Source organism: Sorex fumeus, unplaced genomic scaffold, assembly GCF_029834395.1.
Source record: "Sorex fumeus unplaced genomic scaffold, SorFum_2.1 ptg000019l, whole genome shotgun sequence".
In the NCBI taxonomy this organism is placed as follows: domain Eukaryota; kingdom Metazoa; phylum Chordata; class Mammalia; order Eulipotyphla; family Soricidae; genus Sorex; species Sorex fumeus.
In genome coordinates this window covers 19,396,454-19,418,130 of record NW_026606076.1, presented here as the reverse complement: position 1 = coordinate 19,418,130, position 21,677 = coordinate 19,396,454, and positions in this window count along the sequence as shown.

Here is a 21,677-nt window from a genome sequence, read left to right as displayed (position 1 = left end):
CATATCTGGGTCAGCAGCATGAAGGAAAACAAAACACTCCTCTCTGTCCTTTCATTCTTCCTGGGGGTCAGGTTGCAGGAGGGGCGGGGCATATTCTTTATATTCTTGGGGCTCAAAAGCATTTGGCAGAGCCTTTGATTTTCACTTGTTCCTTGTGCATTCAGTGGGTTCTGGGAGTACAGGGAGGTGGGTGGGAAGCTTCTCTTTACTCTTTCTATCTTTTTTTATTTTTCTTTTTGGGTCAGAAACAGCGATGCACGTGGGTTACTCCTGGCTCTCCATTCAGCAAACACTCCTAGTGGTGCCAGGGATACCCAGAATTAAACCCAGGTCGGCCTCCTTCAAAACAAATGCATATTTGTCTATGCTATCACTCAGGCCCCAATCTGTAGAGCTTTAAGACAACTCAGTGTTGGAGGGTGGGTCCAGAGTGGTGCATCAGGGTTATGCTATGCCACAGTGGGTCTGACAACCGAAAATGCGATCTTAGCAGGAAGTAGTTTGAGCACTTCCAGAGTGTGCCCTAAAGCCTCTAATAATGTAATTTAGGATCACTTTTGGCCACCACACCTTTATTGATTTAAATGAATTAATTATTTAGTCTGTAGGAGTACAACTGCAAAATTCAGTTACTACTCCTGCCTCAGTACTCAGAGATCACTCCTGGCTGAGCTCAGGGCACCATATGGGATGCCAGGATTCAAACCTGCGTTGGCCGTGTGCAAGACAAGCACCTCACTTGCTCTGCTATCTCTCCAATCTCTTTTCACAGAAATTTCTTTATTATTTAATTTATTGTACTTTTTGGGGTCACAGCACCACTCAGTGCTCAGGGCTTACTCTTGGTTCTGAGTTCATGTATCATTTTTAGCAGTGCTGGAGTGGGTGAGCCTATGTACTGTTGCATATTGACCCCGGCTTAGCTGCTTGATAGAAAAGCACCCTAGCAACTTATTATCTTTGCTAACCCTATATGATTATATTTCCTCAGAAAAAAAGAATTTCTGCCTCACCTGTCAAGATTCCAATCACCCCCCAATGTCCATCACTCCCAGACCAGGGTAGTGCCCTGCTGTTGAGTGAGTACTTGCAGAAAGGGGTTTTAGAGGGACCAGCTGCAATAGGTTCTAAATGTCTTACTCTTAGGGGGCTGGTGCAGTAGCATAGCCAGGAACGCATTTGTGTTTCTTGCCGTGACAAGAGTTATCCCCGCCACACCTTGAGCATCACTAGGTATGACTCCAACCCTCCCACTCCAGAATTTGTCTTGACACATGAGCATCCTTTGAACATCTTTTTGAGGTTGGAGTATATCTCCTGTCTTCCCCGCCCCATTTGCCATAAACTTGGAGATAGTCAGAGACTCTACCCCTCTGTGTATGTGTGTCTGGGATGCAGCTCCTCTCTTTGGGTCTATCTCACTACTTGGGGAGCAGATGAGGTGAGATTTGGGGCCACACCTGGCAGTGATTGAGGTCTGTGCCCTGCTCTGTGCTCAGGGGACTAGTGGACACTAGGTACCAGGGAAGGCCCTCTGGGCTTCCAGTTGGCCGTCATCTGCTTCAATCTGGTGTGCTCGTCCCTGCCCCTGTGTTCATAACTTCATTGAAAGCACTTAGATGTGAACATTCTTGAGTCCTTTCAACAAGTGGCTGTTAGGAGGAAAGGAAGGAGTTGGAGGCTCTGAGCAACATTATGGACTTTAAAATCTCATTTGGAATAAGTGTAATTTTTCTTTACCTGTTATTCTTTTATCTTGTTTGGGACACAGCGGTGATGCTCAGGTGTTAGTTCTGGCTTGGCACCCAGGAATCACTTCTGGCGGTGCTTGGGGGACCGGATTGGATTCCGGTGACCGAACAAATGCCCTGCCCGCTGTACTATCACTCTGTCTCCAAGTATAATTTTTCATCCTCTTTTTCTTTTATAAAATCACTCACCCGTAGGAGTAGAATCATAGTCGGAAAACTTGGCCTGTGAACTCTGAGCACTTCTGGATGTGGTCCCAAAACAAAATAACAAACCCAGAGGATTGACCCTTGAGAACATATTACTAGATTTCACACCACTGCTGTTGGCAGATATCTTCTCATTGCCTTTATTTGGGCAGGGAGAGGATTGGATATGCGGGCTTTTGCCAAACTCAGCAGTGCTCTTGGATCACTCCTTGGCAATTCAGGATGTGAAGTTGAGTCTTCTGAATTCATGACAAGTGCCCTACCACTCACTGTCAGCTCTTTAAGGCCCCTGCAAACCTTTGAAATTGCAGGCTGTACTTCTGGCTCAAGTTTGCACTGTGAGGCCCCAGGTGACAGCAGCCCTGCCCTGACCATTACCAGCTGGGCCTGATCCCTGCCCCCTGTCTGTATCCTTCGCACAAGGTTCACATTATTTATATAGAATTTGAATTGATGTAATTATAGATAGTCCAGGAGTGCAGGATCTGTACTTGAAAGCAGTCTTCCACCTTACAGTCTCCTGTACAACGCAGGATTCCCCAAGCACCACTCAGGTAAGCCCAAATTTCTGCCACCTGTAGCCCCAAAACCCAAACCTGCATTCTACAAAACTGGCTGGTGCAGGAGGTTGATTTGTGAACAAATTATATATATATATATATATATATATATATATATATATATACACATATATATATTATACCCACAATACACACACACACACACACACACATATATATATATATATATATATATATATATATTTTTAATGTCATACCCTATGGTCTCTGCCAAAATGTACCAAAAGGTACCTAGTGCGGTGTGGTGCGGAGGTATACAAATCAGCCATGTACAAGGCCAGTACCCTACCAGACTATAGTTGTGGCACATAAATTTGTTGATTTATGTTTGGCTTACCACACCTCATGGAGATTAGAGTTTTCCCTGGCTCTTTTCTCATTGATAATGCTAGGTTTGGGGACCCTGTGAGGTGATAGGGATTGAACGCTTTTAAGCAGTGTGCCAGACAGGCAAGTCATGGTCTGTGCTATCTCTGTGGCCATCATAAAAATGCTTTTATGCTAATTTGAGAAAGTCATGTTCTTTTTTCTGATTAAATACACAATTCACTTTTTTGCTTTTTGGGTCATAACTGGTGATGCACAGGGGTTACTCCTGGCTCATGCATTCAGGAATTACTCCTGTCGGTGCTTGGGGAACCATTGGGATGCTGGGAATCAAACGTGGACTAGTGACGTGCAAGGTAAACGCCCAACCCACTGTGCTATCGCTCCAGCCCCCCACAATTCACTTGTTGTGTGTTTTTGTTTTCGGCTCACAGCCAGAAGTACTCTGGGCGTAGTCCTGACTGTGCACTCAGGAATCACTTCAGGGGCGCTTGGGGTACCTATGGGAAGTGGGGGTTGAACCAGATTGCCATGTTAACAGATGTTCCCGGACTCTCTGGGCGGCTCTCTCTCCCTGTCCGCATTTGGTGTTCTCAATCCACTTATCACCCCGGACAGCTGTTGCTTTGGACCGGCGAAACAAGAATGAGGGCCAAGCTGGTTGCTGAGTATTTGCGGTTTATTAAATCCCTGGTCTCTCCCAGCTCTATCCAACCATCTCTCTAACTTGCTCTACAATGCTCTCCATGACTCCTCTCCAATCTCCCCAGCCACTCTTACTCTCAGCTCTCAGCCTTCTCTCTAAGTCGCAAACATCTCTAACTCTGTGTCTCTTGTTCTCTCAGTCTCCTTCAATCCCTCTGTCCCCCTGAAGCTGCTTTTTTTTTACTTCTCTCATCATGCCCCCCCAACCACGCCTCCACACGGGAAGTGTAATGAAAAATGTTTTTCCAGACTTCCCCATCACCTGCAGCCCACGGGGGCAAAGCACACCTTAAGGTTTGTTTCTTCTCTACTTAGACCAGCAAATAACTTAATATATTTAGCACAGCGCTTGGGCGTTTGCCTTGCGCAAGGCCTGGCAAGCTACCCGTGACATATTCGATATGCCAAACACAGTAACAAGTCTCAAAATTGAGACGATGCTGGGCCCGCTCGAGCAAATCAATGAACAACGGGAGGACAGTGACAGTGACAGTGACAGTTTTACTTCCTAATATTTACCGTTCTGTATGGACACAGTACTAGACATTTTTAGGCTTGTGGGGTGACACTCCTGGGAACTTCTCACCACAAGCTCAGACTATAGTGCTCAGGCCAGATCAATCACTCCTAATCCCATCAAGGTCCAAGTCTAGTTATTACTATCTGATTCATGACAGAATTTGTCCATGACCATTCTCTTAACTTATAGATAAGCATTACGGTACTTTGGCCAGGTCAATTTCGATGTCAGGGTAGCTAGCTCACCATTTGCCCTGGGTCCATCCAGTCTGTCTTCGGGACCCTGATTTTGGGGATCAAGGAAGTAAGGGCAACTGAGGCTTAAGTCAAGAGAGCAGATGTCCAGGAGGTAATATCATCTGGAGACAATCAACTCCCAAGCCACAGGCTTGTCTTTGTAACTGTCTTCCTATATGCATACATAAGGCAATTGCTCTGAAATCGCTAACCACACAAAGGTCATTAAGGAGAAGAGAAAGACAATGTTTAAAGGAAATCTGATCAGGAGACAAAGGTAATTGAAAGGTTAGGGGGCAATCATCAAAAACAAGCTCCAGAGATCAGGGAGGAACGGCAAACCAATACTATCCTACAATACCTGGTGATGCTCAGGGGTTTCTCCTGGGTCTGCACTCAGCTATTATTTCTGTTGGTGCTCCGGGAGACTCTCCAGGATACTGGGGGTTGAAAATAGGTCGGCCATGTGAAAGCAACACCCTACCCCGATCTACAGTTGCTCTGGTCTCAATTGGAGACAGTTTAGATGAACTTTACTGTACACAGAATGCCGTTTGAAGGGATGGAAGGGACCCCGTGATAAAATCTTTTATAAGTGGGAATTCGGGTCAGATCCCAAGCTCCCTACATCCCAGCAGGCCATTCCATTTACCTGTGATTACTCACAAGGTGGGTCACAGTCCTGGATTCCACCCATGTCACTTTACTAATATTAGAAGAAAAAAGCACAACATTTATGATTGGACAGAGCAAAATTCCATCCATCTCAGGGTGGATGGTGCTCAGGGGACCATTTGGAATTCTGGACATTGTACCTATATTGACTGCATACAACCCACTTTACTAGCCTGATACTCAGTTTGAAATTATGTTTCTGAAATGGCCTCCTGGAGTTTTCCTTGTAGCTGAGAGTCAACTGTTTGTGTGTTGTCAAGGGGTAGAGCGTTGTCCAGAACGTGCTCTCTGATGTTCTTTCCAGCCTTTGCTCCTGTTCCATGTCTCCAACTCTCTGGGTTTCTACTAGGCCAGTTCCTCTCATAATTCACAGGGCTGGCTTCGGACTCACTGATTTCACCCCCATCTGGATTTATTACTTCCCCAAGAAACTCACTGTCCCATACCCTACCAGCTACCTACCTGCAGAGCTTGATTTCTTTTGACATGAAAACTCTCATGACATAGACTACTAATAGGAATCCTTCTCTGCTCTTCTACAAGGAAGCAGCGAGCCCTGGTGGAATATCTCTTCCTGCACACTATGATAAAGGCTCAAGTGAGCAATTTGTCCCCCATCCCCATGGGGATGCTGAGACAGGTGGGATGTCTTCTGAGGGTGATCAGATGATCACCGTTCCCATGTCCTCAGCACCATCCCCTTCCGTTAAAAGCCCTTCATGGACAGAATCCCCAGAAATGTAAGCACTAAGGACAAACTTGAGTCCAGTGTCACCCCGGTGGGACTATGTGAACATTCACACAGGAGAGAAACCGGTTATATGTAAGGATTGTGGGAAGGCCTTCATAGGATCCTAATACCTATACAAAGGAAATTTAATACTGGAGAGTTTGTATGCATGTAATGAATGTGTCATGGCCTTTATCTGACTCTTACAACATAGTATGCACCGAAAAATTCACACTGGAAAGAAACCATATGCATGCATGGAGTGGGAAGTCTTTGCTTATTCCACAAGCCTTAGTGCACAGAAAAACTCACACTGAAGAGGTAACCTATACATATGAGCAATGTAGGAAAGCCTTTGTGTATTCCTGAAGTCTTAGTTTTCACAATTTCTAGTTTGGAGAAAACCCTTATATTTGTGAGGTAGGTGAAAAGGCCTTTCATTTCGTTTCAGGTCTTTCGCGGCATTGAAAAGTTCTTACAGTAATGACATATTATTCGTGTCACTATTGTAAGAGGGGCTTCACTTTCTATTCAAACTTTTTTTGTCCACAAGAAAACACACTGCAGTGAATCCACATATTTGTAAAGAGTGTGAAAACGCCTTTGCTTATTTCACAAACCTTTTGAGGCACAGAAAGTTTCATACTGGAGACGAACCTTATGTTTGAAAAGACTTTGGCAAAGCCTTCACTTCCCCCCTAACTCCTTATTAAACATAGGAAAATTCATACTCGAAAAAAAAACATAAAAATGGGTGTGAGAAGAACTTTACTCAATCCTCAAGCTTTGCTGTGTGTAGAAAAATTTATCCTGGATTGAGGCCCTTTATATGTAAGGACTGCAGGAAGATTTTCATGCAATTAGCATAGCTTTCTGAACATGAAAATCCACAGTGGAGAGAAACCTCACAAGTGTAAGGAATGTAGAAAGGTCTTCAGTTTGTCTTCAGCCCTTCCTGTGCATGTGAAAAGTCATTTTGCAGTGAAACCTTATATATGACAGGAGTATGGGAAGGACTTTCCTGGATCCTCGGGCCTTATTATGCATAGGAGAATTCACGCTGTAGAGAAACTATATATATGTAAGAACATGGGAAGCCCATTATTCGCATCTGCGGCCTTTAAAGAGAATACTGGAGAAAATCCTGTAGGGAAGGAATGGAGGAAGGCCATCATGTTCCCTCAAGCTTTAGTAAATACAAAAGTTATGCTGGATAAATCAATTCCATAATAACAGTGACCGGGGTCAGAACAGGGACCTTGGGTAAAACAATTTTAGTTTCAACAAGTGGGTGGGGGATTGATAGAAAAGAGTAGTAAGGAAGGAAATAATCCTGGTACGTGTGACAGCTTCCTGTGATACTAGTACCATAAGTGAAAGGTACTTGCTGATTATCCCCTGCAACATTGTTATGATAACGACTTCCGAGTATGTTAACTGGTAAATAATGTTTCTTAGTAATAAACCAGGGTGTAAGTAATTAAATAAGACGTAAATAGGTACAAAAATTGCATTTTGATGGGTGCTCTCAAGACTCACATTGGTTTCATTCTTTGCTGTGACTCTGGCTTGGCTCAGAGGGCCTGGTTTGCGGGGTTCATCAACTATGGTGCTGTGGTGAACCCTTTTGACATTGAATAGACAGCCAAACCTCCATCCTTCAGGCTCTTCTGTGTTATGTTCTGGGAGCCACATCCCGCTGTGCTGTCCATAATTTGTGTCCAGGTCAGCCACATGCAAGGAAGCACTTCACTCGCTGTAGCATATCTGTGCTCATTGTATTCCGTTTTCCATTTGATTTACACAAACATTGAGGGTAAATGTTTTGAGACTTATACTTTGGAAGCAAGAAAATCCTAAAAATCTATTATACACCAAAATGGTAAACACCATGTAGATCTGTGCAAAAGGCCAAGCCAGTCTACAAAGGGACCAGTAAGGTCTGCTGCCTGTTGACCCCATGTATGCCTCCGTGCTGGGTGTTGTTCTGTATGCTGTATTTTATGTACTTAATTATCTATTTTCACTTTTGGGGAAATCTAAAAGTTCTTAAGGATTACTCCTGGTGGTTCCAGGCCACTATTGGGCATGTCAAGTGCCCAAACCACTGTACTACCCCTCAAGCCACTGTTGGTTTGAAATATTGTATCTGAAACTGCCTCCTGGGGTTTTTCTTGTAGGCATGAGTCCATTGCTCTCGTGTTGTTAATGGGTAGAAGCTTTTCCTCCTCTTCCAGTGTCTCTCTGGTGGTCTTGGTTGTTACTAGATCAGTTCCTCTCTGCATCTCCAGGGCTGACTTCAGAGTAACTATGCAATACAGGAACGGGGAACTTCTTTCTCCAGACGCCCACTTTGTTACTGAACACTCTTGCTACCACTTCTCCACTCCTTTATGTGAGCCCATTCCACTTGCAGTAAAAAGGTAAAGGCCCTCCTGTTGTTTGTCGATTTGCTCGAGCGGGACCAGTAACGTCTCCATTGGAGACTTTGTTGTCACTGTGTTTGGCATATCAAATACGCCACGGGGAGCTTGCCACTTGCAGTACACTTTATTTTGAGGGGGGGTCATACCCAGTGGTGCTCACGGATTTCTCCGGTTCTTCTGCACTCCTGGTCCTGCTTGGGGGACAATATAGAATGCAGATGATTGAACCTGGGTCAGCTGCGTGCAAGGCAAATGCCCTATCCACTGTGCTATCGCTCCAGCCAACCAGCCTTACACATTTACCTGCATTTTCCTAGTTGTTTTCTGCGTTGCTGGTGTCTGGCCCTTCAAGTCGGCTTGCAGAAGCGGAAGTGACATCACAGCAGGGCATTTAGGTGTTTGCGTGCAAGACGCTGGGTCAGCGTCCATTTGTTATGCAGGTGAGGGGTGAAGTGGCTGTTCCGCGTGGAAGGGCTCTGTGAAGGCCGGGTTTGTGGCAGGACACTACCTGCCCGGCGCCTCCCCGTCTCCGCACTGTGAAAGGCGCGGCCAGGCCAGCTTGGAGGCCGCTTTCAGGCTCCTTTTTCAACCGCTTCCGGATATCCAGGCGGTTCCCGCTGCGCGGCTGGGTTTGTTGGGGGAGGCGGAGCTTTGGTGAGTGCAGTGGGGGCTGTGCCGGGGTGCAGGGGTCGCGGGTTTGAGTGCATGGTTATGGGGATCCCCTGCAGCTCCGCCATGGGACAGTGGCGGGTGGGTGCGGGGCTGAGCGCGGGGGCTGCAGAGCTTTGGGGCTGGGCCATCCTGACCCTCCCAGCACAGGACTGCACTGGGCCCTGGCCTGGAAGCTTTGGCCCTGACCTCCCTGCTGTAGAAGCTGCAGATTCACTTAGAGGACCAGAGAGATAGCACAACGGTTAGGGCGTTTGCTTTGCATCTGACCCACCCAAGTTCGATCTCCGAGCTGGAGCAGATTGGGTGCCTCAGCGCAGAGTCAGAAGTTTCTCGTCCATATCGTCGGTGGTGCCTCCCAAACTATAGAAGTCCTGTTTATTTTTGAGGGGTCGGGGCGGAGGGAAGGAAAATGACACTGTAGCCCTGGGTCACTATTCATTAGTGGCCTGGATGTCCAGAGCCATCCTGTGTGTGTGGATCTAGGGGTGGTTGCCGTTTGCAAATGAAAATTTACTTTGGGGGTATTTTTGGTTTTTTTGGGCACATCTATAAAAGCTCGGGGTTTATTTCAGGAGCAGCACTCTGCAATTATTTTTTTTTTTCATCTTTAGGGGTCACGTGAGATGCCGAGTATCAATCTGGGTAAGTACGGGAAGCGCCCCTCCCAGCTTGCTATCTCTGACTCCACATTGTTGTTTTTTCTAGCATGTAGAATTTCTGTACCCTAAAATAAAGTTGAAAATTGCACCCCGATTCTTCATCTCTCCCTGATCAGGGCAAAACCTGGCTGTTGCACTGAGTACTGAGAGTTGTGTTCAAATAATGTCTGGATATGTGCTGCGTGCATTTGGTGGCCATGATTAGTCTCCCAAACCTGGCCGGTGAAGGGTGACAGAGGATTGAAGAAGGAAACAGGCACAGGCTCTTGGTGATCTGCTGAATATTTACTTAACAATGTTTTAGGCTTCATCTGTGAATTTCCCCTTTTGTTCCTCCCAGAGAAGCTTATCATGTCCTTGCTAACATCCCTAATTTAGTTCAAGTTTATCTTTAACCTTTTCTTTGTATTTTATCTCTCATTGTCTCAGTTCCCCAAGTCAGTCTTGATTACTTATAAGCCATAACTTTCTGGTAATTCTCAACTTTGTATCTGTACTGCTTTGTAGTTGAAGTGCTGTGTATTTGTAACTGCTTTTCTATTTCTCCTTTATATTTTTATGTCTTTACTATACAACAATGTGTTTGATTAAAAACAGAAAGACCATCAATGCTATGCTCCTAATAGTTGGGAGTAGATTGACTCTGAAGTTATCTACTCCTGGGCATAATTTCTTGGTCATCATTACTTGACTCAGACTTCAGTTACTGTAGTTCCTAACACCCCAAAACGGAGGTTCTGCCGTGGGACATGGATGGACCCGGGGCAAGTGGCAGAACTACCCGGGTTCCAAAATGGAACATTATAGAAAGCAGATATGCATTGTCTTGATCCAAACTGTTACAACGTTAGAGACAGGAGCCCCATGGGGAAGGACAAGCTGAAGTGGCCTGAGGACTGAGTCTAGGATTTACAGTAAAAGCCTTGCTTGCTTTCAGAGCCCAGAGAATTAAGTTTTAAAATCCTTATTTGCTCTCAAAGCCCAGAGAAATAAGTGTTGGGATCTTTGTCTCTTACTGTGTTTATCCAAACAACTGCAAGTATTGATAACTTATACAACTAGATGAAAAGATAAAAGCAATGTAGATATCCCACTCTCCCTGAGAATTTCCTCTGCCAAATGTTTATCTGCGTAAATGAACAGTCACTCCTATTACCTTAGCTCATGCCTCCTCAGACGTTCTATAATTATGGTAGCTGTTCTGCATTAAACGGGCCATTTTCACCATCAGGGTGTGGTTTTCTGTCTCCCTGTCTCTCTGTCTCTGTTGGGAAGGGACCCCCATTTTACTTTGTGGACTCACTGTACCCGCACATTTTACTTTGTGGACTCACAGTGATCAGTTGCTCTTTATTCCATTCTCCTGTGCACCTATACCAGTCTCCCACTTCTCTTTATCCCTCTCTTCACCCGTGTCCCACAGCCTTTATTCCCCATCCCACAGAGTTACGGGTAGCAACTACTCAATGCCGTAATAAAATTTTTTAATGTTATTTTAATGTCAAAACAGGCCCCTTTGGTAAAGTCTGTTTTCTTTGTACCATTTGATGCTGTGCTACATAAATGCAGCCAGGAAGGAAATAATCCCTTAGTGTGTAACAAAGTTTTTGTGATATCAGTCTATAAGGGAAAGTCTATGCCAAGGTTCCGCAATTTAAACTTGATGTGGATGTTAACATGTACTTTTTGGATTTTCTGATGAAAGCCAGGAGGAATGTGAATTAAAAGGCAAAAAAAATTTCCTTCGCTCAGGGCTGTCAAGGCTCACCCCTGGCATATTCTTTTGTTGTGACACTGTCTAGACTTTTTTTTTGCTTTTTGATTCACACCCAGTGATGCTCAGATGTTACTCCTGCCTCCACAATCAGTAATTACTCCCGGCAGTGCCTGTGGACCATTTGGGATGGCAGGGATTGAAAGTGGGCTGGCTCAATGCAAGGAAAAAGCCCTCCCCCTGGACTATCACTCCAGCCCCTGTGACTTGGTTTGGAGGCCCTTGGTTTGGGGGATTATGGAAGAGAAACAGCCACACCTTCGTTCTTCAGGGATTCCTGATTCATGTTCTTTGGAGCCACACCCAGCTGAGTCCTAGTCCTCGCTCTCAGCTCAGTCATCCATACCTGGGGGACTCAGGATCATTATGGGTTACCGTGGTTGGAGTCCCGGTGGGCTGTGTGTCACCAACTCCTTCCCCCATGCCATCTCCGCTTCCCATGTGTTCAGGTACTGCTTAGCGTTATGTAAGTACAAAGGATAAATGTTTCAGAAAGTGTCATCTTAGTTAAATGGCGCTGGCAAGTTCTTAAATGGAGTGCTGTGAAGACAGTTTGTTTTTAAATTTTAAACTTTGTTTTTCCCATCTTTTTGGGTCATATCCTGAAATACTCAGAGATTACTCCTGGTGGTACTCCAGGAACCCTGTTAATCCTGGTGCAAGGTAAATGTCCTGTCTGTTGTACCTACTTTTGGGCCCCTATTGGAAACAGTTTAAATGAACATTTCTGTGTTTAGAAAGACAGGAAAGGATGAAATGGGCCCCTTGAGTCAAATGTCTGACAAATGCCGGGCATATGGGTCAGCTCCCCACATGCCAGAAGGCTGTTCCATTTACCTATGAATACTTACAAGGTTGGTCATGTTCCTGGATCCCCCCCACAAGTTCAATAATATTACAGAAAAAATTAAGTGTTGTATTTAGAATTAGCAAAGTCCGTCCAAAGTAGTAGTCACCAGAATGATAAAAAAGATTCAGATCTGTTTAAAGGACAAAAACGGCTCCAAGGTAACCAAAATGGATTGCTGACTATTATCCTCCATTTTTAGGGTAGGAATATATGATTTTGGTGCAGCCTGGTAGTGCTCAGGACCTACTCCTGGCTTTACACTTCGATGGTGCTCAGGGGACCATTTGGAATTCTGAGGGTTGAACCCAAATTGACCACATGCAAGGCAAGCGCCGAAGCCACTGTACTAACCTCTTGCCCCATGGTCTGGATTTAAAATTGTGCTTCTGATTCTTTCCTTGTAGGTAAGAGTGCCCTGGTTCGGGGTTTTCAAGGGGTAGTGCGCTGATCATACAGTGCTCTCTGATGTTCTTACCAGCCTCTCCTCCTCTTCCAGTGTCTGTCCAGCTCTCTGGGCTGCTGCTAGGCCAGTCCCTCTCTGCATCTCCAGGGCTGACTTGCAGTCACTGCTTTCAACCCATCTTGATTACTTCCCAAAGAAACGCAGCACTTGGTGAATTGTACCAACCTTCCTGTTTTACCATGAATCAACCCAGCTGAGTTTTTCCAGATGGACTGTGTGTGAGAGCATTGGGTCATTGTTTGACTGACCAATACAGGATCACGGGTTCTTATCCCCACCCCACCCCACCGTGTGACCCACCACTCTCCACAGCCACCTCTCTACACCTTTATCCAGTCCATCCCCTTTGAAGCAGATTCACCTAGGTGGGCAAAAAAGGTTTCTGCATCTGGACAAGGGCCCTTTAAGGCTCAGGTTCCGGCAGCAGTGGAAGTGGCGTCCCAGGCCAGGGAAGTTCGGATATTTTTTTCTCTTCTCATTGTGGTTGCCTGATGAGGCCGCCATAGGTCTGGTGGTAGAGGAGGAAATGGCAGCCCTTCGTGGAAGAGGAATTGTGAAGACCTATTTTTTTGTCAGGAAGCGAGTGGCGGTTCATGAGCGTGCAGTGCTTCCCGTTCTCCGCCCTGTAAACACCAGGCCCCTCCAACTTGGGGGGCCCTTTTGTTCTTGTTTTTATCTCATTTCTGATCTCAGCCATTTCCTGAGGCATGAGGGATGCTTTAGGGGAACCCAGAGGCTTTAGGGAGTGCAGGGGTTGCGGTGTGTGGGGGTGATCATGGGGTCCCTTTTGGCCACCATCACCTCCAGCTGCATGAATGGTCAGCAGCATGTGGATGTGGGGCTGAGCGCAGGGGCTGAGCTCGGGATCTGCGGGACATGCAGAGGGCAGGGCTTGGGTGTCCCGAACCTCCCAGCATGGGAATTTGCTCTGGCCTGTTCCAGAGCATTTGGCCCTGGCATCACTCATTCGTGTAGAAACTTCAGATTCACTTTGGCCCTGGCATCACTCACTCGTGTAGAAACTTCAGATTCACTTCAAACGGCAGGGCCCAACCCCCCACGCCCCACCCCCGTTGTTGTCTGTCCTTTTATTGGGTTTTATTAGGGCATGCGGGTCCCGGGGCTGAGATCTCCAAGCCTGCTCATGATCGGGGCTGAGCATCCTCCACCCAGATCCTCCAAATTCCAATAGGCAGGGGTCACAACCACCAACTGGCCCCCTTGCGCCATGTAATCCCATCAATGGCCAAGACTCAGAGACTTTAAAACCCAGTTCCTGGAAGAGAACAGTGCAGAGTCTCCTGCCCCCACGCCTGGCTGTCCTCGCCAGGGCCCCTTGGAGGGGAATGGGTTGAGTTTCCCTCCCCGCCCCGACCAGGGCTCCTGCGGCCGAAGACCTCCAGATCCAGCCACCACCATGCTGGTATCACTCTCCACACGCAGGAAGGTACTGGCAGAGGAACAAAGGCATGCGAGTGCCGGGGCTGAGATCACCAAGCCTGCTCGGATCGGGGCTGAGCATACTCCACCCAGATCCTCCAAATTCCAGTAGGCAGGGGTCACAACCACCAACTGGCCCCCTGGCGACACATAATCCCATCACCAGAGACTATATTATTTATCACGGTCACGGTCCTCCCATTGTTCATTGATTTGGTCGAGTGAGCCCAGTAACGTCTCCTTCATGAGACTTTTTGTTACTGTGTTTGGCATATCAAGTACGTCACGGGTAGCTTGCCAGGCTCTGCCATGTGGGCGAGATACTCTCGGTAGCTTGCCAGGCTCTCTGACAGAGGCAGAGGAATCGAACTCGGGTCCGCCATGTTGGCTGTGTGCAAGCTAAATGCCTTACCCACTGTGCTATCGCTCCAGCCCTATATTATTTATAATTATAAAAAAGTTTTATGTTATAAAATATGGAATATCTTTCCTGTCTTTTACTAATAAGACATCTTTTCTGCTTTGGTTGTGAAAATAAAGTATTTTCCCATTCAAAAAAAAAAAAAAGGTAATGCAAGAGAAATGTCCTCCCTGCTGTCCTGTCTCTTTGGTCCCTACTCGAAACAGTTTAAATGAACTTTACTGTGCGTAGAAAGATGTTTGAAAGGATGGAAGGGGCCCCTTGATTCAAATCTCTGAGAAATGTTGGGAATATGGGTCAGTTCCCCACATCCCAACACTCCCCAGGCAACCCACATCCCAGCAGGCCCTTCCATTTTCCTGTGATTACTCACAATGTTGGTCAAGTTCCTGGATCCCACCTGTCAGTTCAATATTATCAGAGAAATAAAATAAGCATTCTATATGGAATTATCAAAGTTCCATCAATCTCATAGTCACCCCAATGATAAAAAGGATTCAGATCTGTTTAAAGATCATAAAAGGCTCCAAAGTGACCAGAATGATTTGCTGTCTATTATACTCCATTCTTAGGGTCGGAATATACTCTTAAGTTTTTATGTGTACATACATGTACATAGATATAAATTTGATATATATGTAATTTATGGGCTGGAGCAATAGCACAGCGGGTAGAGCATTTGCCTGGCATGCAGCCAACATGGCCGGCCCAAGTTCGATTCCTCAGCCCCTCTCGGAGAGCTGGCAAGCTACCAAGAGTATCTCGCCCTCGCAGCAGAGCCCTGCAAGCTACCCGTGATGTATTCGATAGGATAAACACAGTAACAACAAGTCTCATGATAGAGACATTATTGGGCCTGCTTAAGCAAATCGATGAACAACAGGAGGACCGTGATCCGTGATGTAATTTATATGATATGCATTATGTATAATACAAATACTCCATATATTATATATATGTCAAAAAATCTTTCCTCCCGTTGTTCATCTATTTTGCTTGGGCAGGCCCAGTAACGTCTCCATTTTGAGACTTTTTGTTACTGTGTTTGGCATACTTAATATGCCACGGGTAGCTTGCCAGGCTTTGCTGTGCAGGCGAGATACTCTCGGTAGCTTGCCTAGGTCTCCGAGAGGGGCGGAGGAATCGAACTCGGGTACACTATGTTGGCCGCTTGCAAGGCAAAAGCCCTACCCACTGTGGTAAAGGTAAAGGTAAAGGCCCTCCCGTTGATCATCGATTTGCTCGAGCGGGCCCAGTAATGTCTCCATTGGAGACTTTGTTGTTACTGTGTCTGGCATATCGAATACTCTCGGTAGCTTGCCGGGCGCTCCGAGAGGGGCGGAGGAATCGAACTCGGGTCGGCCATGTTGGCCGCTTGTAAGGAGAATGCCCTACCGCTGTGCTATCGCTCCAGCCCTACCCACTGTGCTATCGATATATATATATATATATATAAAATGTTTATATATATATATATATATATATATATATATAAAATGTTTGTTGGTGGTACACACCTGGCAGTGTGCAGAGCTTACTCCTTGATTTTCACTTTGATGGTGCTCAGGGCACCATTTAGAATTATGAGGATTGAACCCAGATTGACCACATACAAGGCAAGCGTCCAACCCACTGTAATATCCCTCTTGTCCATACTCTGGATTTGAAAGTGTGTTTCTGAAACTACCTCCTGTGGTTTTTCTTGTAGGCAAGAGTCTACTAGTCAGGCGTTTTCAAGAGGTAGCATGTTGGCTGGAGAGTGCTCTCTTATGGTCTTACCAGGCTTTTCCCCTTTCCAGTGTCTGTCCAGCTATCTGAGCTGCTACTAGGCCAGTTCCTCTCTGCATCTCCAGGGCTGGCTTCGGAGTCACTGCTTTCACCACATCTTGATTACCTCCTCACGAAACTCAATGTCAGGTGCCTTGTACCAACCTGCCTGTTTGACCTTGAATCAACCCACGTGTTTTTTTTCCCCTGATGGACTGTTTGTGAGAGCATTATTTCAGTGGTTGACTGCCCATTACAGGATCAGGGCTCTTGTCCTTACCTCAGCCCCCCCACTGTGTGACCCACCACTCCAGCAACTGCCTCTCCACTACTTTATCCAGTCCAGCCCCCTTAAAGCACCAATTTACCTAGATGGGGACAGAGGATCTCTCTGCATCTGGACCATGGCCCTTTAAGGATTCTGGCGGGTGCGGAAGTGATGTCACAGAACTGGTCTTTCAGCATCCTTTCTATTCTAGTCATGGTTGCCTGGCTTAGGCCGCCTCAGGTCTTGTGGGTAGAGAAGGAATTGGCGGCTCTTTATACAGGGGGACTGTGGAGGCCGATTTTGTGCCAGGATACTAGCGGCCTCCGAGTCGCCTGCACTGTGAGTAGCAGAGCTGGTCCAGCTTGGGGGCGCTTTCACCTTTGTTTTTCACTCGTTCCTGATATCCAGGAGGTTCCTGAGGTATGGCAAAGGCTTTAGGGGGACCCAGAGGCTTTAGGCAGTGGAGTGGGGCCTATGCCAGGGTGCAGGGTTCACACGTGTGAGCAAGTGATTGTGGGAAGGTCCCCTTAGCCAGGATCGCCTCCAGCTCCGGGAAGGCTCAGAGGTGGGTGGGTGCTGGACTGAGAGACCTGCACAGGGCGGGGCTTAGCCCTCTCAAACCTGCCAGCATTGGGCTGAGCTTGGCTGTTTCCAGAGCCTTTGGCCCTGGCATCACTAGTGTAGAATCTTCAGATTCACTTCAAAGGGCAGGGCCCCAGCCCCCTTGCAGCAGAAAATCCAATTCTCCTCTGTGCTTTGATTGGCTGTTGTGAAGGGAAAAGGCGACCCTGTGGCTCATTCCCTGTGGGTGGGTGAGATTTGCAAGTGAAATTTTTCTTTTCTTTTTTATTTCTTTTCTTTTCACATATTTATTTATTTATTTTATGCGTGAGGCTCATCCAAGTGTGTGGAGTGTGGTCCCAGCATGGCCTTGGCTGGGCCCCGGAGGTCTTCAGCTGTTGGGCCCTGGTGGAGACAGTCAGGCACAGGGTAGGAGACTCTGCCTTGTTCTCTCCCGGGAGCTGAGTGTGATAATCTCTGGATCCTGGCCGTTGTTGGAGTTACACGGCAGTTGGTGGGTGTAACTGTCTAGTTACTGGCAGGTCCAGTCCCAAACCGTGCAGGCTTGGAGATCTCAGCCCCGGGTCCCACACACCTGGGTTCCTCTGCCAGTTCTTTTATGCATGAGGCTCATCCAAGTGTGTGGAGAATGGTCCCAGCATAGCCTTGGCTGAGCCCCAGAGGTCTTCAGCTGTTGGGCCCTTGTGGAGACAGTCAGACACAGGGTAGGAGACTGCCTTGTTCTCTCCCGGGGCTGAGATCTCCAAGCCTGCACAGTTTTGGACTGGACCTGCCAGTAACTAGACAGTTACACCCACCAACTGCCGTGTAACTCCAACAACAGCCAGGATCCAGAGATTATCACACTCAGCTCCCGGGCCACGCAACATCTTATCTCATTCCTACTTTGGACAAACTGGCAGGCTACCAAATGTAACCTGCCCACACGGCAGAGTCTGGCAAACTCCCCGTGGTATACCCAATATGCCAAATACCAGTAACAATTATGGGTCTCATTCTCCTAACCCTGAAAAAGCCTTGAATATGGCACTTTTAAAAAAAAAATCTCAGGGCTAGGACGAAGAAGACGTTACTGGCACCTGCTCGAGGCAATCGACGAACAACAGGGTGGTTGTGATCGTGATTTATTTTTGGGTCACACCCGGCGATGCACAGGGGTTATTCCTGGGTCTGCACTCAAGAATTACTCATGGAGATGCTCAGGGAACCAGGTGGGATGCTGGGAATTAAATCTGGGTCAGCCACATGCAAGGTAAATGCTTTGCCGGCTCTGCTTTTCCTCCAGCCCCTTCATTATTTTTTTGGTTTGGCTTGTGTACCATATCTGGAGATGCTCAGGGTTTACTTTTGGCTGTGCAGTTGGGAATTTCTATTGATGGTACTCGGGGATCATATGGGATGCCAGGGATTGATCTGGGTTGGCAACATGCAAGGCAAATTCCCTTACCCACGTTACTGTCTCTCGTCCCAACTTTTATGTCTTATTTTCTAGGTCAAGAATTTCTGCTTCCTAAGTGCCAGTTGCAAAGCATTGTTTTGTGTGACACTGTCCCAACTTATAAACATAAAAAACCCAAAATTCTGATTGATCCTGACATTGATTCAATTAGGTTAGATGATTTCAATGGCCCCTGCATTCTCAGTTTGTGGGGACTCAGCCTTGCCTTCGTACATGCATCCCGAGCTCCATACTGAGCTACAACCGAACCCAGACTCGGGTGTATTTTTATTTTCTTGAAAGTGGTGCTTCCTTTTTCTGTATAGAAATAATTTCCACTTAATGTGTTCTTCGTTGAGTTGAGAAAAAAATGGACACATGTTAATAACAACACTTCTGTCAATTTTACATGAACTTCTTGCAAAACTATTTGGTCATTCCAGGAAAAGCCATATATGTGTGAATAATTGTATTTCCATGGTGGAAATGTTAGACATCAAACCTGCAGGGTTTGACTATTTTTTTGACATGGAGACCCTCAAGAAATCAAGAAATAGTTGTAAACCTACTCTGCTGTTCTCCAGGGAAGCAACCAGCCTCAGCTGAATGTCTCTGATCCTGTGCAATGTGACAGGCTCGAGTGAGCAGTGGTGCCTGCATCACTGTTGGGATTCTGAGACAGGCAGGAATTCTTCAGATGGGAAAAATCCCAGGGCTGTTAGCAGCACAGACACAATTTGAGTCAGCCACCACACAAGTGTCCTCACCTGAATATCCACACAGGGGAGAAATTGTAAACATGTAAAAAATGTGGGAAGGCTTAGATCTATCCTCATACCTGATTATACATAGGAGAATTCATACAGGACAGAAACGCTATTCATCCAAGGAATATGGGAAGACCTCAAGACTTAGTATGCATAGGAAAATTCATTTAGAGAGACCTTATTCATGTAAGGATAAGGAATGTTTGAAGACCTTTATTTCCTTATCAGGGGTTTCTGTGCATAGAAAATTCATGCAGTAGAGAAACGTTACTCATGTAAGGACTGTGGGAAGACCTTTACTTTGTACTCAGAACTTACTAAGCACAGGAAAACGCACACTAAATGAATCTATATATATATATATATATATATATATATATATATATGGACTGTTGGAAGGCATTCACTTACCTCTCACTCATTATTATATATAAGAACATTCATTTCATACTGGAAAGAAACATTATGCATGTAAGGCAAGTAGGAAGGCCTACATTATCTCCTCAAGCCTTATTGATCACAGAAAAATTCATATGGCAGACAGCTTACATATGGAAGGACTGTGGGAAGGCCTTCATTCAAAATTGATGTCTTACTAAACAGAAAATTTCATACCAGAGAGAAATCCCATACATGTTAAAAAGGCTTTTGCTCTACATTCAAGCCTTAGTATGCATAGGATAATTCATAGTGGAGAGAAGTCTTACATATATCAGGAATGTGCAAAGGCCTTCACTCAACCCTTAACTCTTACGATCCATAGGAAAATACAAACTGGAGGGAAAACTCATGTTTGTCAATATAGGACGGCCTTTGTGTGCCTCTCTAGCCTTTATCACGATCACGATCACGACCACCCTGTTGTTCGTCGATTGCCTCGAGCAGGTGCCAGTAACGTCTTCTTCATCCTAGCCCTGAGATTTTTTTTTTAAAGTGCCATATTCAAGGCTTTTTCAGGGTTAGGAGAATGAGACCCATCATTGTTACTGGTATTTGGCATATTGGGTATACCACGGGGAGTTTGCCAGACTCTGCCGTGTGGGCATGTTACATTTGGTAGCCTGCCAGTTTGACCAAATTAGGAATGAGATAATAAGATGATAAGATGTCTTGTTCTCTCCCAGGAGCTGAGTGTGATGATCTCTGGATCCTGGCCGTTGTTGGAGTTACACGGCAGTTGGTGGGTGTAACTGTCTAGTTACTGGCAGGTCCAGTCCCAAACTGTGCAGGCTTGGAGATCTCAGCCCCGGGTCCCACACACCTGGGTTCCTCTGTCAGTTCTTTTATGCGTGAGGCTCATCCAAGTGTGTGGAGAGTGCTCCCAGCATGGCCTTGGCTGGGCCTCGATGGTCTTCAGCTGTTGGGCCCTGGTGGAGACAGTCAGGCATAGGGTAGGAGACTCTGCCTTGTTCTCTCCCAGGAGCTGAGTGTGATGATCTCTGGATCCTGGCCGTTGTTGGAGTTACACGGCAGTTGGTGGGTGTAACTGTCTAGTTACTGGCAGGTCCAGTCCCAAACTGTGCAGGCTTGGAGATCTCAGCCCCGGGTCCCACACACCTGGGTTCCTCTGTCAGTTCTTTTATGCGTGAGGCTCATCCAAGTGTGTGGAGAGTGCTCCCAGCACGGCCTTGGCTGGGCCTCGATGGTCTTCAGCTGTTGGGCCCTGGTGGAGACAGTCAGGCATAGGGTAGGAGACTCTGCCTTGTTCTCTCCCAGGAGCTGAGTGTGATGATCTCTGGATCCTGGCCGTTGTTGGAGTTACACGGCAGTTGGTGGGTGTAACTGTCTAGTTACTGGCAGGTCCAGTCCCAAACTGTGCAGGCTTGGAGATCTCAGCCCTGGGTCCCACACACCTGGGTTCCTCTGTCAGTTCTTTTATGCGTGAGGCTCATCCAAGTGTGTGGAGAGTGCTCCCAGCATGGCCTTGGCTGGGCCTCGATGGTCTTCAGCTGTTGGGCCCTGGTGGAGACAGTCAGGCACAGGGTAGGAGACTCTGTCTTGTTCTCTCTCAGGAGCTGAGTGTGATGATCTCTGGATCCTGGCCATTTTTGGAGTTACACGGCAGTTGGTGGGTGTAACTGTCTAGTTACTGGCAGGTCCAGTCCCAAACTGTGCAGGCTTGGAGATCTCAGCCCCGGGTCCCACACACCTGGGTTCCTCTGTCAGTTCTTTTATGCGTGAGGCTCATCCAAGTGTGTGGAGAGTGCTCCCAGCATGGCCTTGGCTGGGCCTCGATGGTCTTCAGCTGTTGGGCCCTGGTGGAGACAGTCAGGCATAGGGTAGGAGACTCTGTCTTGTTCTCTCCCAGGAGCTGAGTTTATAAACTATAAACTAGTTTATAAGCTAGTTTATAAACTAGCCTTTATAGTTTTTGTAAAATGCACATGGGATGAGTTGACCCCAAAGAACTGTCCCCAA